At 32.5% G+C, this 16,066-nt stretch overlaps 1 long non-coding RNA gene across 3 annotated transcripts; it reads right to left on the reverse strand.

Annotated features, from left to right (window-relative positions):
• Positions 1 to 2,355: 2,355 nt before the first annotated feature.
• Positions 2,356 to 5,495, reverse strand: LOC139503410 (uncharacterized). Of its 3 annotated transcripts, none has more exons than XR_011659092.1 (4): positions 5,297 to 5,344; positions 3,990 to 4,093; positions 3,205 to 3,329; positions 2,356 to 2,675 (listed from the first exon to the last, which is right to left on the reverse strand). It is a non-coding gene; the product is annotated as an uncharacterized lncRNA (long non-coding RNA). The 3 variants fall into 3 exon arrangements; XR_011659093.1 differs by having other exon boundaries at positions 3,975 to 4,093; XR_011659094.1 differs by lacking the exon at positions 3,990 to 4,093 and having other exon boundaries at positions 5,297 to 5,495.
• Between the last annotated feature and the right edge of the window lie 10,571 nt (positions 5,496 to 16,066).

Consider the following 16,066-nt stretch of genomic DNA (forward strand, 5'->3'; position numbering starts at 1 on the left):
TTTGCCACATGCATTCCTCATTTCCATTCTCAATTTTATATGGTAATATTTAAATTTGATTTATCACTTGCATTTTGATTTTTTTTTAATTTATGAAGTACTTTTTCCCTGTTCACCAAGAAATAATTGAATAATAAGATGTGGTATATGTATGTGTGCCATTGAGAAAATTACCCATCCAAGTCATAATGAAGTAGGAAACAACCCCTTATTGTTATAAATAGCCTTTGAAGAGGGGTCACTTTAAGTTTTGGTAAAAAAAATCGCTTTTAAGTACTAACATGACTAAAGGGATCATCAGACACTATATATATCTGGTATGAAATGGTCTACTTTTCAAAGAATTTTATAATATTCCTGGACTTTAACATGTATAATTTTCTTTTATATTATTCAAAATAAGTGGACTCCTCTTTTAAAAAAGTTATCCCCCTTATAAGTTTTTATATTAACTTTTCTACAACAGTAAAATGGCCCTTTCATGAGAGAGGGTTGTTCCCAACCTGATAATAACAAATACAGGTGATAGACATATTACATGTATGGCATGTTTTACAAGGCTTTGACCCAGACCAGACAGCAAGCTATATGAAAAGCTATATGGGACTCCAAAATTACTAGTGTAAACAATTTAGAAAGAAATTATATAGTACATATGCAGCAGGTATGGATAATTTTGTTCCGCCACATATATAGAGGATCCAAGGACCCTGTCTCACTCAGCTGATGTTGTTATTTACAATTGATGCATAAAATAATGGATAGTTTTGCAAAATAGTGTCAGAGATAACCAATAGAATTTCCATAACAACATGTACATGTAGTTTCTTCCATTTACAAGCTGATTTAATAATTCATAATGTGACCAAGCACAGAATCCTCTATAAACTGGTGGTCCCCAGATTTGACAATCAAATATTTTAAATGACTTATATATGACTGGTTATTTTTTGCAATAGATATTATAGATTATTATAGTGAGGACCAGTAGGTTTTCTTGTAGGAACATCAGGAAAAAATATTTTCAAGAACTCTTGTCTGCAAGCATGCATTCCACAACTCACTGGTCAATGATTTTTAGTATTTCAGATCTTATCAATTAAAGATATATTACCATAGCTATCTTTTTTTTTTGTTCTAACCAAAACCATATTTGGCTATGAGTGAATATAATTTTATTTATTCATAATTTTTATTATTCATTACTTTGCACCCCTTCAAATTAAAACAGATCTGGAGACATTGTTCATTGTATACATTGACCTTATTAAAATTTACCTTTTATAATGATAAATTGTTACTCATAAAATATTATATTTTTTTAACTAATATTAAAAAAATTAAGTCAAACAGTCCTAGAATGAAGATGGAAGATTTGCTTAAAATTGGTGTAAGGAAGATATTTTTTGAAGCAAACTTTACAAATATATCTTTTCATTATTAAGTCTTTTAAGTTTTTGCAGTGAACATTTACATATAATTGTCAATATTTTTTTTTATACATAAATAACTAAGTTAAGAAGATGTTAAGTTCCATGTCATTTGCTCTCGTAGTGGAAAGTCGTCTCATTTGCAATTATAACCGCATCTTCTTAACTTAGTTATTTATGTATAAAAAAAAATATTGACAATTATATGTAAATGTTCACTGCAAAAACTTAAAAGACTTAATAATGAAAAGATATATTTGTAAAGTTTGCTTCAAAAAATATCTTCCTTACACCAATTTTAAGCAAATCTTCCATCTTCATTCTAGGACTGTTTGACTTAATTTTTTTTATGCATGAACCCAAAAATGCAATCTTCATGTTTATACAAAAATTGCAAAAGACGACAGACCCTATCAGTATAATATAGTAAAATGAAATAAAATATTCTGCACTAAATATCTTCTTTAATTTGATCATAAATTATTTTTTTCAAGATTTGTAAAATAAGAAATTTCACCAAGAGATTGATATCTAAAACAAGCTGAAATGTGTTTCCTGCTTAAATGATTTATATTATCAGTCTAACAGATAAAAGTTTACTACAAGTTTAAAGATATTAATGATTCATAACAATAAGGTCAAGGTCTGACAGATAAACCAAGCCTGACAGACTTGTACACCTTACAATCATTCCATAAACCAAATAGACATTTAGAGGCATTTTGTTTCTAGTATCTTAGATGAGGATCCACCATTTGAAAAGTTACACTGACTTATGAACCATGAACAAAGACAGATGATGCATGCCAGCCAGACATGTAAACTTTACAATCAATCTAAATAAAAGCATCTTTGGGGTTTTATATATTTCTTTACATACATGTAGGTAAATGTTGTCACTTTTATAAAAATTGTTAACTCAACACAGTTTTAATCATTTTATAGTTCATATTTTTTTTGTTTTGCACCATTGAAAATATCTACAGCTTTTTCTTGTTCAAAGAATTAACTATCATCGTTGTATGAATTTCATCAATGCATCCAAATTTGATTAAGCCATCATCCACAGCAAATTGCAAAAATCACTCTTAGTCCTGAATCTTCTCTCTTCTACTGTTGATAGTAGAATTAGCAAGCAATAGTAGTGTAATGTAATCCTAAGGGCTAGAGTTATAGCTCTGAATAACATTGTAAATATCAGTTTCATGTATACACTTCATGAATGGTTCTCTGCATCTTATTTCCCTACAAAGATATGACACAAGTACAGACAACTGCTTTATTAATTGGAGACAAACATTATGTATTTAAAGAATTACTGCATGTGTTTACTCTTAATTGTTTGATATTTGACTGTAGGGAGCATTAGGTTTGATTAGACAGTTAAAAAAAGTATTTTGACACATTGTATGTTCCTTTGGTTATTCTTGTAGTTGAGTTGCTGTCTCATTGGCATATCCATATGTTCCTTTGGTTATTCTTGTAGTTGAGTTGGTGTCTCATTGGCATATACCTACATCTCTTCAAACAGTGTAAGCTCCATGTAATGATCATACAAAAGCTTAAATCAAAAAGGTTATTGTGTATAAATTAAGTGCTTTATTTCTTCCAATTAAAGAAATTATAAAAGTGCATTGAACAAAGTTAAAACATTATATTTTTCTTAAAAATATGTCTAAATAAAATAGTTAAGTCTTAAATTATACTTAATGTTTTTTATGGAAGCATAAGACAAGACCATATATACATATACATTAGTTTCTTAAAGCCTTACAATTTCAGCATTTAAAGTCTTGAAGCATGGAAAGTCTCCTGTCCTTTGACAAATGAAATTATTCTCCTTCAGTTGTCCATAGAACCGTGGTAAATTTCGCAACTCCATCATGTTAAAAAGAAGTGCTAGAAAATACAATAATGGAATAATCATTAGTTAAAAAAATATAATATTTTATGAGTAACAATTTATCATTATAAAAGGTAAATTTTAATAAGGTCAATGTATACAATGAACAATGTCTCCAGATCTGTTTTAATTTGAAGGGGTGCAAAGTAATGAATAATAAAAATTATGAATAAATAAAATTATATTCACTCATAGCCAAATATGGTTTTGGTTAGAACAAAAAAAAAAAGATAGCTATGGTAATATATCTTTAATTGATAAGATCTGAAATACTAAAAATCATTGACCAGTGAGTTGTGGAATGCATGCTTGCAGACAAGAGTTCTTGAAAATATTTTTTCCTGATGTTCCTACAAGAAAACCTACTGGTCCTCACTATAATAATCTATAATATCTATTGCAAAAAATAACCAGTCATATATAAGTCATTTAAAATATTTGATTGTCAAATCTGGGGACCACCAGTTTATAGAGGATTCTGTGCTTGGTCACATTATGAATTATTAAATCAGCTTGTAAATGGAAGAAACTACATGTACATGTTGTTATGGAAATTCTATTGGTTATTTCAAAGTCAGTTTAAAATAAACAATTATAGATTTATCCTATCACTAAATTTTTCAAATAAAGGCAATTGTTACCATGCAGTTGTATACCGCCGTTCAAACAATCTTCATATTCAGCACTCATTGGGAATAATGTCCACTTTGCTACATTCCATTGTTTGTTTTACTTTCTCTCCAAGATGTGTAAAATTTATCTGAAAATTATAAATGACAAAATTGCAACTGTTAAAGGGGACTGTAAATAACAAACAGACGTAACTACAAGAAAGTAATAAAATTGAGAAAGGAAATGGTGAATATGTCAAAGCGACAACCACCCGACCACAGAGCAAACAACAGCCGAAGGCAACCAATGGGTCTTCAATGTAGCGAGAATTCCCGCACCCGTAGGCGTCCCTCAGCTGGCCCCTAAAATATGCATAATAGTACAGTGATAATGGACGTCATACTAAACTCCGAATTATACACAAGAAACTAAAATTTAAAATCATACAAGACTAACAAAGGCCAGAGGCTCCTGACTTGGGACAGGCGCAAAATTGCGGCGGGGTTAAACATGTTTATGAGATCTCAACCCTCCCCCTATACCTCTAGCCAATGTAGAAAAGTAAAAGAATAACAATACGCACATTTAAATTCAGTTCAAGAGAAGTCCGAGTCTGATGTCAAAAGATGCAACAAAAGAAAATAAATAAAATGACAATAATACATAAATAACAACAGACTACTAGCAGTTAACTGACATGCCAGCTCCAGATCTCAATTAAACTGATTGAAAGATTATGTCTTCATCATATGAATATCAGGTACAATCCCTCCCGTTAGGGGTTTAGTATCATACTATCATAAAATATATGAGAAGAACATAACCCGTGTCATGCCAACAACTGTTTTTTTTAGAAATAAATGTGTTTAGTTCCGATGCAAAGACCCTATCAGTGAATCAATGTTAAAGCCAAAATATGCAATCTTTAATGACCTAACAACAGTATCGTAACTATATCCCCTTTTAATAAGTCTATTTAAAGGTTTTGTTAGTTTCTGAGGAGAATACTGGCATTTTTGTGCTTTATAAAGAATATTTCCATAAAATTTTGGATGTGAAATACCTGAACGTATAAGATGTCTGCATGTTGAGTTATATTTACGAATTATTTCCTTATACCGGTGATAAAATTTAGTAAATGTTTTGACCAGTTTGTGATATCGAAAACCCTGGTGTAATAATTTTTCAGTAATACATAAATTTCTCTCGCTAAAATCTAATACATTGTTACATACACGAGCGAATCAATGCATGTACTTGAGTATGCAGTGTTTTATTTCTTTATAGGTAGTTCTTATTAATGGAGTATTTGAAAGTATATTTACAAAAACAAAGTTTCAGATATAATTACCTAGCTTTACAAATTTTTCAGGCATGGTGATTGCTACTTCCTCCGTTTGTTTTCATCTAGTTTTATCGCAAATGAAAGATAAGTCTAGAAACATTCCGAAAATATCCAACTCGTGTGTTTGCATATTTGGACACGCCCTCACATTACAATCATTCGAACCGATTGGATCCAGACTCTACATATGCATATGGAGCGTCTGGATAATCGAGACTACGTTACAGTCCGATATGCGGTTTAAATAGAACAAAAGAATTCGACCTCTTGTGTTTAGAAGGTAGAAAAGTGAAATAAACTTTGTATACGGTTGTCAAGATGTCACAAAAGTTACTTTCCGTAAAGTCATTATAAATATTTGCATTCACGTTGTTTAATTTTCATATTGTACAATTGTAAACAATGCAACTTGCAAACGATCGTTTTTAAAACGACCATAAGTCAAGCTGTTACGTCATTTAGGGGGTCTCCTTAAAAACTGCTACTTTTTTTTGCCCGACATAGAAAAAAATCTGGGGAAAATTACAAAAATTGAGAAATGAATTGTCAATCGTTTAAGACCATTCCTAAAGTGGCACACCTAAAATTGACATTTGGACGCAATTTCTAAGTTGGATGTAATATGACGGGGTTTTGTTAATTAATTTACGCATCGAACACACCCGTCCTATATATGTAACATCACATGACTTTTAAGTGATTAAAACTCTTTTCTTTTAATAATATTTGCATGTTTGCACATGTTTTTTTTCTTAAACAATTACATTTACACAGTCATAATTTCTGTATTATTTAAAAAAGTTTTGTTACACATTTTGTTACATCTTAGTTATACAGTAACCCGGATTGGTTGATCATTGTGAAGTTGCATATATTTATATCGTTGTATTCCTTTTGTTTGTGTTAACCAATTGTCGTTCGGAATTATTTTTTATACATCATTTATTGATCTTGCAATTTCTTGTAATTTAGTTTGCGTCTTATTTCTTCGGTGTCATATTTTGGCTATGTTTGTGTTCGATCATACAGTATGCAAAATCGGTAGTTGCCCTCGAATGGATTTTTTTTTTAATTTCTTGTGACTCTTTGCGTCTTATTTGTTGATTGCAGTTTTTGTTTTGTGTCATGTGGAGATATGGTGTGATTTTGTTTTTCTTTTGATGTGTTTGCATCTTAGATTGGGATTGCACTGAGTTATTTCATGATTTCTTTTGTGCTATATTTTCGATACATTTTTATTGTCCCACCTACGATAGTAGAGAGGCATTATGTTTTCTGGTCTGTGCGTCCGTTCGTCCCGCTTCAGGTTAAAGTTTTTGGTCAAGGTAGTTTTTGATGAAGTTGAAGTCCAATCAACTTGAAACTTAGTACACATGTTCCCTATGATATGATATTTTTAATTTTAACGCCAAATAAAAGACCCCAATTACACGGTCCACTGAACATGTAAAATGATAGTGCGAGAGGGGCATCCGTGTACTATGGACACATTCTTGTTAGTCTATCTTATAGCATCTTACAATTGGCTCACTCTATTTTTCTCATACATGCTCACTATTTCAAGTCAAGTACTATAGTAGTACACCGGTGTCTTCATATTTCATGTACTACACATGCGTATATATATTACTCGAATGTGAAACATGCAACAATACTCTACCAAAGCAAGCCAGGAAACAATCCATCAACAAGTAAGTAAGTTTATCATTTAACTTTAAAGCGGGTATGGTTTTCTTGTCTGAGCGCGACCATTTATTGTCCGCCTCCACCAATCAAATATTTTTTTCTTTCAAAACTTAACACTATAAGGTTTTTGAAGATCAGAGTTCATAATATTTTTTCTGGTTTTAAATTTTGCCTGACAACAATATTTTTCCGAACGAATTTTGGATCAGACGATATTTTTTTTGAATGAATCTTACCCCTCACTCTTTTTCACAATTTGAAGTTAAATTTTCGTTCCCGTATGTAAATAACCAGCACAAAGACTTTCATTTTTTTATATATACATTTGAAGACTTCCATCGCACTGTTCAAACCAAAATTCAGTGGGGGATCCAGAATTTTACATTAGGGGGTGGGGGGCTGACTGAGCTAAGGGGAGCTCGCTACAGTCATGCTTCAGTGATTCAACATGTTTTCCCGACGAAAGCCCCACCCCCGAATCCGCCTATATTCTTGAAAACGTTGTTCTTATACATACGTACCTCCATTTTATTGTCTCAAGTCTTCAGTCTTTGCACCAAACACTTACAATTAACCAAGCCATTGCTAAGACTGTGCTTAAAAGAGCAGCGGCTTGGGTTAAAATTGTATTTACTAGACAGTTTTTGATAATCTGTTACAGTTTTGTACAAGAGTTAGTCCTTTGTTGTTTAAATAGTAAAAACGAAACTATTATGATGTTATGGGAAATATCGAGTTTGCTTGATATTGACAAATCAAAAATTCAAGTCACATGGAAATGTTTGGGATGCTTAAACCTTTGACATATTTTGTAAGTTAAAAAATTAATATACTAATTTAAAGACCTTTTTTGGGTGTTAACATTTACGGTTGACTAGCATATTTTATGTAGAATGTACAACCTGTTTTATTTAAAAAAAAAAAAGATGATTCTAAACGACAACGAAAATTAAGCATATACTCTTTATACTGTTCTTGAACAGGGCTCCAATTTAAAAAAAAAAAGGAGGGTTCAGATGATCAAGTTCTTTGAAGAAGGATAAAGGGGAAACCAATGGCACTGCTATATCATCTCAGAAATTATATAAATTATTACCATCAGTATTACAAGGCTATGAAGGATGCATTCACATCTCTTCTGTTATGGATACATTTGACAAATTATGTATATAAAAAAAAACAAGTTCTTTTTGTGGCATAACTTTATTCATATAGATTATTTCTCCCATATATCTTTATATATTGCTTTCTTTAGTTCAAATTGGAATCTTAGATAAGCATATGGTACTTTAAAACCTCTCCTCTCTGTTCTATGCCTCTGGTCGACATGTGTACTTCAGAATAATTCCTGACTGTCAGATGTATAGCAGAACTTTCACATAACTTCTTGATAAAACTGCTGTCTATCTCCTTTTTTGACACTGCAAACATAAAAATCGAACAGGCAATTAAAGAGGGGGTTACATCCACATGTTCCACGTACAAACGGATCGGAACTAAGAGCTCTTTCCCGGATCTGCCACTGGATTTATACATCAGATGCATCACAAAATATAAACATGTTATTAAATATACTAGAATATGAAATAAAGAAAAATATAAATCGAAAATGTTGAATTATAATTTATGTCTACGAAACCCAAAGTTCCTACCTAATTGGCCATGTTTTCAAATCATATCAAATGTTTTCATTGGTGAGGGCCCTCATGGGGTTTTTGATTATGTGATTACTTGGCCGTTTTTGTAATGATTATTTGATTATTAAGCCAAATATTTCATGATTATTTGATTACCTAGGACTGTATTTTTAGTTTATGATTATTTGATTACTAAAGATAAGCAAATATTTAATGATTATGTGATTATATTGGCAAAAAAATGGTGATTATGTGATTACTAGGACCCCCCCCATGAGGGGCCTCATTGGTCTTCACATGTTAGAATAATGTAGGTTATTGCATATTCTTCATAGCTGTATCTTGAACTAATGAATTGAAAAAGAGGGGATGGATATACGAAATAAACATTTGTCTGTATTTTCAACATATCTAACAAACATGTGAAAAAAATTAGTTTTAGAATACGAAATATCTCTCTCATTCTGTAAACAGATATTGTAGGAGTGTTAAGGTATTTTGGTGTTTTTAAAAGCCCCCCTTTTTTGCAATATACACCACAAAAAAACATTAAGTTAGGATAAAAAACTAATAAACGATAGTCCTATAATGTAAGGCTTCAGAGTTTCATTTCATTTACATTCAACATGTTTATCGGATTGTTTTTACTATCAATGTTGAACCGTTATTTTTATCGGATTTTTTTTTTTAACTACCAATGTCGAACCGTTGAACCGTTCAACATTGATAGTAAACACAAATTCGATAAAAAATGTTGAATGTAAATGATATGAACCTCCGGTCTTATATTAAAGGACAATACATAAGACTTCTGAGATTCATATCATTTACATTCAACGGTTTTATCGGATTTTTTTTTATTACTATGAACCGTTCAACATCAATAGTAAAAAAAAATCCAATATAAAAACGTTGAATTTAAGTGGTATGAACCTCCGAAGTCTTATATTATAGCACTACGGTAAATAGAATAATTGAAATTCAGTTAATTGAGTGTGGGAGGCTATTTTAATCCACTTTATTATATAATGTTACATTGTAACAAACCTATCGAACACACCGTGAAAAATAACATTATCTCCCCTGGAAATGCTTAACAACAAGATACAAAAAGCTGCTACCTTTTTTCCCTATATCACATAATTATGAAAACACATTACATAGATAGGGAATACTGTGCTTGTGCACACGGTTGAATGTGTAGGTGGCACACTCAGAACGATCGTCTCTAGATTTTTTTTTAAAATTCGTCCCGGCCTTTCCGGGTTCACGTAGCAACACGTTTCTTTCCTTTCCAGCTATTCCTGATTATGAATAAATCCTAAACATGCATTTATTCCAAAGCAACAACTATTAAACAACTCACCTATACCAATGGTGATCGTCTAATTCCTAGCTGATTCCTTTAATCGTACCTTTCTTGACGACACCCATCGTTGTAGCGTCTACCATTGGAGGTACCGAAATTAGATGATTTGACAGGAGAGCGAAATAAACAAGGGGAGCAATTTTATCGAACCGCATTCCGGACTGGTTATAATTGACCCAGATACACACAGTGCACAGTGGTCGTTTTAAAACAAATATAATTGCGTCGTCAAGGGCCATCAAGGGACCATATCAAAGACGTAGATAACAACCTGTTAAGACCTGTATAAATGACCGAAAACTTTCGAGACGTTCCGAGAATTTTATTCTGACTTCCGGCCGAGAGATATCGAGTGGCCCATGGACACATCCAAAACTCGCCAATATATAAGCAATTAAGCAGATTACCAGATGACAAATTAGTAATAACAATAGATTGAAAGAGTAATTAGTGTCCGAAACGTATATTGTGAATTATAGTCTAAACTGTCACAGAGAATAAATAAAGAGATAAATAGAGTAAATGCATTTAAGACCTTTGTCCAAGATTATGACACATAATCCGTATAAAACACTTATGCCTAAATTTACGACAAAGTCTAGAATAATAAAATAAATGCAAAACCTAAATAAACAAAAAACAATTGAAATACTAAAATGTTGTTTAAAAACTAATTTCATTGCACTGTCCAAATTTTTCGGTTATTTATTCCCGCAGCCCCTAAAGACACGTCCCGGGTCTTGCTATTCATCTGAAAATGTTTCGAAGGTTTCTTCTATGGTTGTGACGTCCTCTGTATCGATAGTTTTGATTTGAATGATTATCTTCACTTGTATTTTTCCGAATATCGTCCAGTTCGTCTTCAAGTGTGGTGATTCGATCCCGCATATGTTGTTTGTCGCGCTGTAATTTGTATTGCTGGTCGATTGCTTCACATCTTTGATCGTAAATCCGAAGATTAGCCTCTTTAAGATCAGTAATGCTTTCCCGTAATTTTTCCATATCTTTTTGATCATCTGTTTTCTGCTTTCGAAGTTTTGCTAGATTGCTAACAATACTGGTATGCTTTTGATTTAACTCTTTAAATTTCTTTTCATAGTGTACACTTTTGATTTTAAATCTTACTCTCTCTGAATTCACTCGGTTATGCCTGAGTCTAACGTTATCTATAAATTCCTTATTATAATCTAAGGTTGGAAAGAAGTCCAGCAGTTCAGTAGTGTTAAGTTCCGCACAAGGAAAAATCGACATAGCTTTTTGTTCTTTGAATATCCTCATTCTTTCTCCGTCGCGCCTTAATTTCGATTTGGATTTAAATTTAACAACTTTAACGTCCGGCTGTCTGTGAAAGTTACACATTCTGGCGAAATGTCCAAAATTTCAGCACTTATAGCAAAATGACATTTTTGCTATACATTGTCTAAAATGAAATTGATTGTTCACAGTCTTCCCACAAAACTTACATAGGCAGTTGTCCATATGTTGAAAATTTCTTTTCTGAAAGGTAGTTCCATGTTCAGGCATCTGGTATCTCCAGTCTCGGCCAAAATTTCTGGTTCTCTGCGTATCCATTTTTAGCTCACCTGGCCCAAAGGCTGGCCATGGTTAAAAATAGAACATAGGGGTAAAATGCAATTTTTGGCTTATAACTCAAAAACTAAAGCATTAAGAGCAAATCTGGCAGGTTAAAATTGTTTATCAGGTCAAGATCTATCGGCCCTGAAATATTCAGATGAATCGGATAACCCGTTGTTTGGTTGCTGTCCCTAAATTGGTAATTTAAAGGAAATTTTTACTGTTTTTATACGACCGCAAAATTTTTTAATTTTTCGTCGTATATTGCTATCACGTTGGCGTCGTCGTCGTCGTAGTCGTCGTCGTCGTCGTCCGAATACTTTTAGTTTTCGCACTCTAACTTTAGTAAAAGGGAATAGAAATCTATGAAATTTTAACACAAGGTTTATAACCACAAAAGGAAGGTTGGGATTGATTTTGGGAGTTTTGGTCCCAAAATTTTAGGAATTAGGGGCCAAAAAGGGCCCAAATAAGCATTTTCTTGGTTTTCGCACTATAACTTTAGTTTAAGTAAATAGAAATCTATGAAATTTTGACACAAGGTTTATGACCACAAAAGGAAGGTTGGGATTGATTTTGGGAGTTTTAGTTTAAACAGTTTAGGAATTAGGGGCCAAAAAAGGGCCCAAATAAGCATTATTCTTGGTTTTCGCACAATAACTTTAGTATAAGTGAATAGAAATCAATGAAATTTAAACACAAGGTTTATGACCACAAAAGGAAGGTTGGGATTGATTTTGGGAGTTAAGGTCTGAACAGTTTAGGAATTGGGGGCCAAAAAGGGGCCCAAGTAAGCATTATTCTTGGTTTTCGCACCATAACTTTAGTATAAGTAAATAGAAATCTTTGAAATTTAAACACAAGGTTAATGACCATAAAAAGAAGGTTGGGATTGATTTTGGGAGTTTTGGTCCCAAAATTGTAGGAATTAGGGGCCAAAAAGGGCCCAAATAAGCATTTTCTTGGTTTTCGCACTATAACTTTAGTTTAAGTAAATAGAAATCTATGAAATTTAAACACAAGGTTTATGACCACAAAAGGAAGGTTGGGATTGATTTTGGGAGTTAAGGTCTGAACAGTTTAGGAATTAGGGGCCAACAAGGGGCCCAAGTAAGCATTATTCTTGGTTTTCGCACCATAACTTTAGTATAAGTAAATAGAAATCTTTGAAATTTAAACACAAGGTTAATGACCATAAAAAGAAGGTTGGGTTTGATTTTGGGAGTTTTGGTCCCAACAGGTTTTTAGGAATAAAGGGCCCAAAGGGTCCAAAATTGAACTTTGTTTGATTTCATCACAAATTGAGTAATTGGGGTTCTTTGATATGTCGGATTTAACTGTAGATGTAGATTCTTAATTTTTGGTCCCGTTTTCCAATTGGTCTACATTAAGGTCCAAAGGGTCCAAAATTAAACTTAGTTTGATTTTAACAAAAATTGAATCCTTGGGGTTCTTTGATATGCTGAATCCAAAAATGTACTTAGATTTTTGATTATTGGCCCAGTTTTCAAGTTGGTCCAAATTGGGGTCCAAAATTAAACTTTGTTTGATTTCATCAAAAATTGAATAATTGGGGTTCTTTGATATGCCAAATCTAACTATGTATGTAGATTCTTAATTTTTAGTCCCGTTTTAAAATTGGTCTACATTAAATACCAAAGGGTCCAAAATTAAACTAAGTTTGATTTTAATAAAAATTGAATTCTTGGGCTTTTTTGATATGCTGAATTTAATCATGTACTTAGATTTTTGATTATGGGCCCAGTTTTCAAGTTGGTTCAAATCAGGATCCGAAATTATTATATTAAGTATTGTGCAATAGCAAGAAATTTTCAATTGCACAGTATTCAGCAATAGCAAGAAATCTTCAATTACACAGTATTGTGCAATACCAAATATTTTCAATTGCACAGTATTGCGCAATAGCAAGAAATATCTAATTGCACAATATTGTGCAATAGCAAGAAATTTTCAATTGATTGGAGTTATCTTTCTTTGTCCAGAATAGTAGTTGAATCAACTTAAATCATTGTTTTATACAATACACAATGTATATTCACTTTTACTACCAACTGATAAATTAAAACAATCTTTACTATTCAGTGATAACAAAGGGAAAAGGGGATGTGAGAAAAAAAAAAAGGGGGGGGGGGGGGGGCGTTAAACTTTTCTCATTTCAGATTTCATAAATAAAAAGAAAATTTCTTCAAACATTTTTTTGAGAGGATTGATATTCAACAGCATAGTGAATTGCTCAAAGGAAAAAAAGTATTTTAAGTTCATTAGACCACATTCATTCTGTGTCAGAAACCTATACTGTGTCAACTATTTAATCACAGAATTTAGAGCTGAATCCAGCTTGAATGTTGTGTCCATACTTGCCCCAACCGTTCAGGGTTCAACCTCTGTGGTCGTATAAAGCTGCGCCCTGCGGAGCATCTGGTTGGTTATTATCTTGAATATTATTATAGATAGAGATAAACTGTAAACATCAATAATGTTCAACAAAGTAAGATTTACAAATAAGTCAACATGACCGAAATGGTCACTTGACCCCTTTAGGAGTTATTGCCCTTTATAGTCAATTTTTAACCATTTTTCGTAAATCTTAGTAATCTTTTACAAAAATATTCTCCTCTGAAACTACTGGGCCAAATTAATCCAAACTTGGCCACAATCATCTTTGGGGTATCAAGTTATAAAAATGTGTCCGGTGACCCGGCCATCCAACCAAGATGGCCGCCATAGCTAAAAATAGAACATAGGGGTAAAATGCAGTTCTTGGCTTATAACTCAAAACCCAAAGCATTTAGAGCAAATCTGACATGGGTAAAATTGATAATCAGGTCAAGATCTATCTGCCCCGAAATTTTCAGATGAATCGGACAACCCGTTGTTGGGTTGCTGCCCCTAAATTGGTAATTTTAACTTTACTGTTTTTGGTTATTATCTTGAATATTATTATAGATAGAGATAAACTGTAAACAGCAATAATGTTCAGCAAAGTAAGATTTACAAATAAGTCAACATGACCGAAATGGTCAGTTGACCCCTTTAGGAGATATTGCCCTTTATAGTCAATTTTTAACCATTTTTCGTAAATCTTAGTAATCTTTTGCAAAAATCTTCTCCTCTGAAACTACTGGGCCAAATTAATCCAAACTTGGCCACAATCATCTTTGGGGTATTTTGTTTTAAAAATGTGTCCGGTGACCCGGCCATCAAACCAAGATGGCCGCCATGGCTAAAAATAGAACATAGGGGTAAAATACAGTTTTTGGCTTATAACTCAAAAACCAAAGCATTTAGAGCAAATCTGACATTGGGTAAAATTGTTTATCAGGTCAAGATGTATCTGCCCTGAAATTGTCAGATGAATCGGACAACCCGTTGTTGGGTTGCTGCCCCTAAATTGGCAATTTTAAGGACATTTTACTGTTTTGGGTTATTATCTTGAATATTATTATAGATAGAGATAAACTTTTAACAGCAATAATTATGTACAGCAAAGTAAGATTTACAAATAAGTCAAATGGCTGAAATGGTCAATTGACCCCCTAAGGAGTTATTGTCCTTTATAGTCAATTTTTAACAATTTTCATAAAATTTGTAAATTTTTACTAACATTTTCCACTGAAACTACTGGGCCAAGTTCATTATAGATAGAAATAACTATAAGCAGCAAAAATGTTCAGTAAAGTAAGAGGTACAAACACATCACCATCTCCAAAACACAATTTTGTCATGAATCCATCTGATTCCTTTGCGATTCAATTTTTTTTCTAGGAGTTACGCCCCTTTGAACTTATTTGCCTCACTATACTGTTGACTCCTCTCGCTTGGAATTTAAATTCCCCAAAAATACTGAACATTAGTTTGTCATCGCAGCTCCTTTGAATCAAAAATATAAAACATTAAAGAATATAGACCATAAAAGTCTAGGGTACGGCAACTTGCTCGTGTTAACAAATTTACTGTATGGCAACTTGCTAATTTTAGAATAGTTATCTACCGTCCTTTTAAAGAAAATAAAGTTCAAATAGCAAGTTTACGTTGCTTCCGCAAAGGAGTATATATATGTAACTGTACATGTCTTTAAAAAATCTTTGAGTATAGTAAATTCTTGATAAAATTGAGAATGGAAATGAGGAAAATGTCAAAGAAACACAAGGCCGACCAAATAGAAGAAACAACCCAAACGCAGCGAGAAAATTATGCACTAGGGTGGGGTGTCAGAAAAAAAAATCACAAAACTACTGAACTTAGAGGAAAATCAATTCGGAAAGTCCATAATCACATGGCAAAATCAAATAACAAAACGCATCAAAAACGAATGTCAATTCACAGATAGGAAAAAACTTAGAATTGACACTCATAATTTTTAAACACCCTCTTTCCCTTCCTTCCAAATAAATAAGGCTTAATATTGGAGTTATGCATGTGTATATTTATGGAAAGAGAATCGTCCATAGATTTGATTTCCAATAGATATAATGGTGAAATATAATC

This window comes from Mytilus edulis, chromosome 14 (assembly GCF_963676685.1).
Source record: "Mytilus edulis chromosome 14, xbMytEdul2.2, whole genome shotgun sequence".
Taxonomy (NCBI): domain Eukaryota; kingdom Metazoa; phylum Mollusca; class Bivalvia; order Mytilida; family Mytilidae; genus Mytilus; species Mytilus edulis.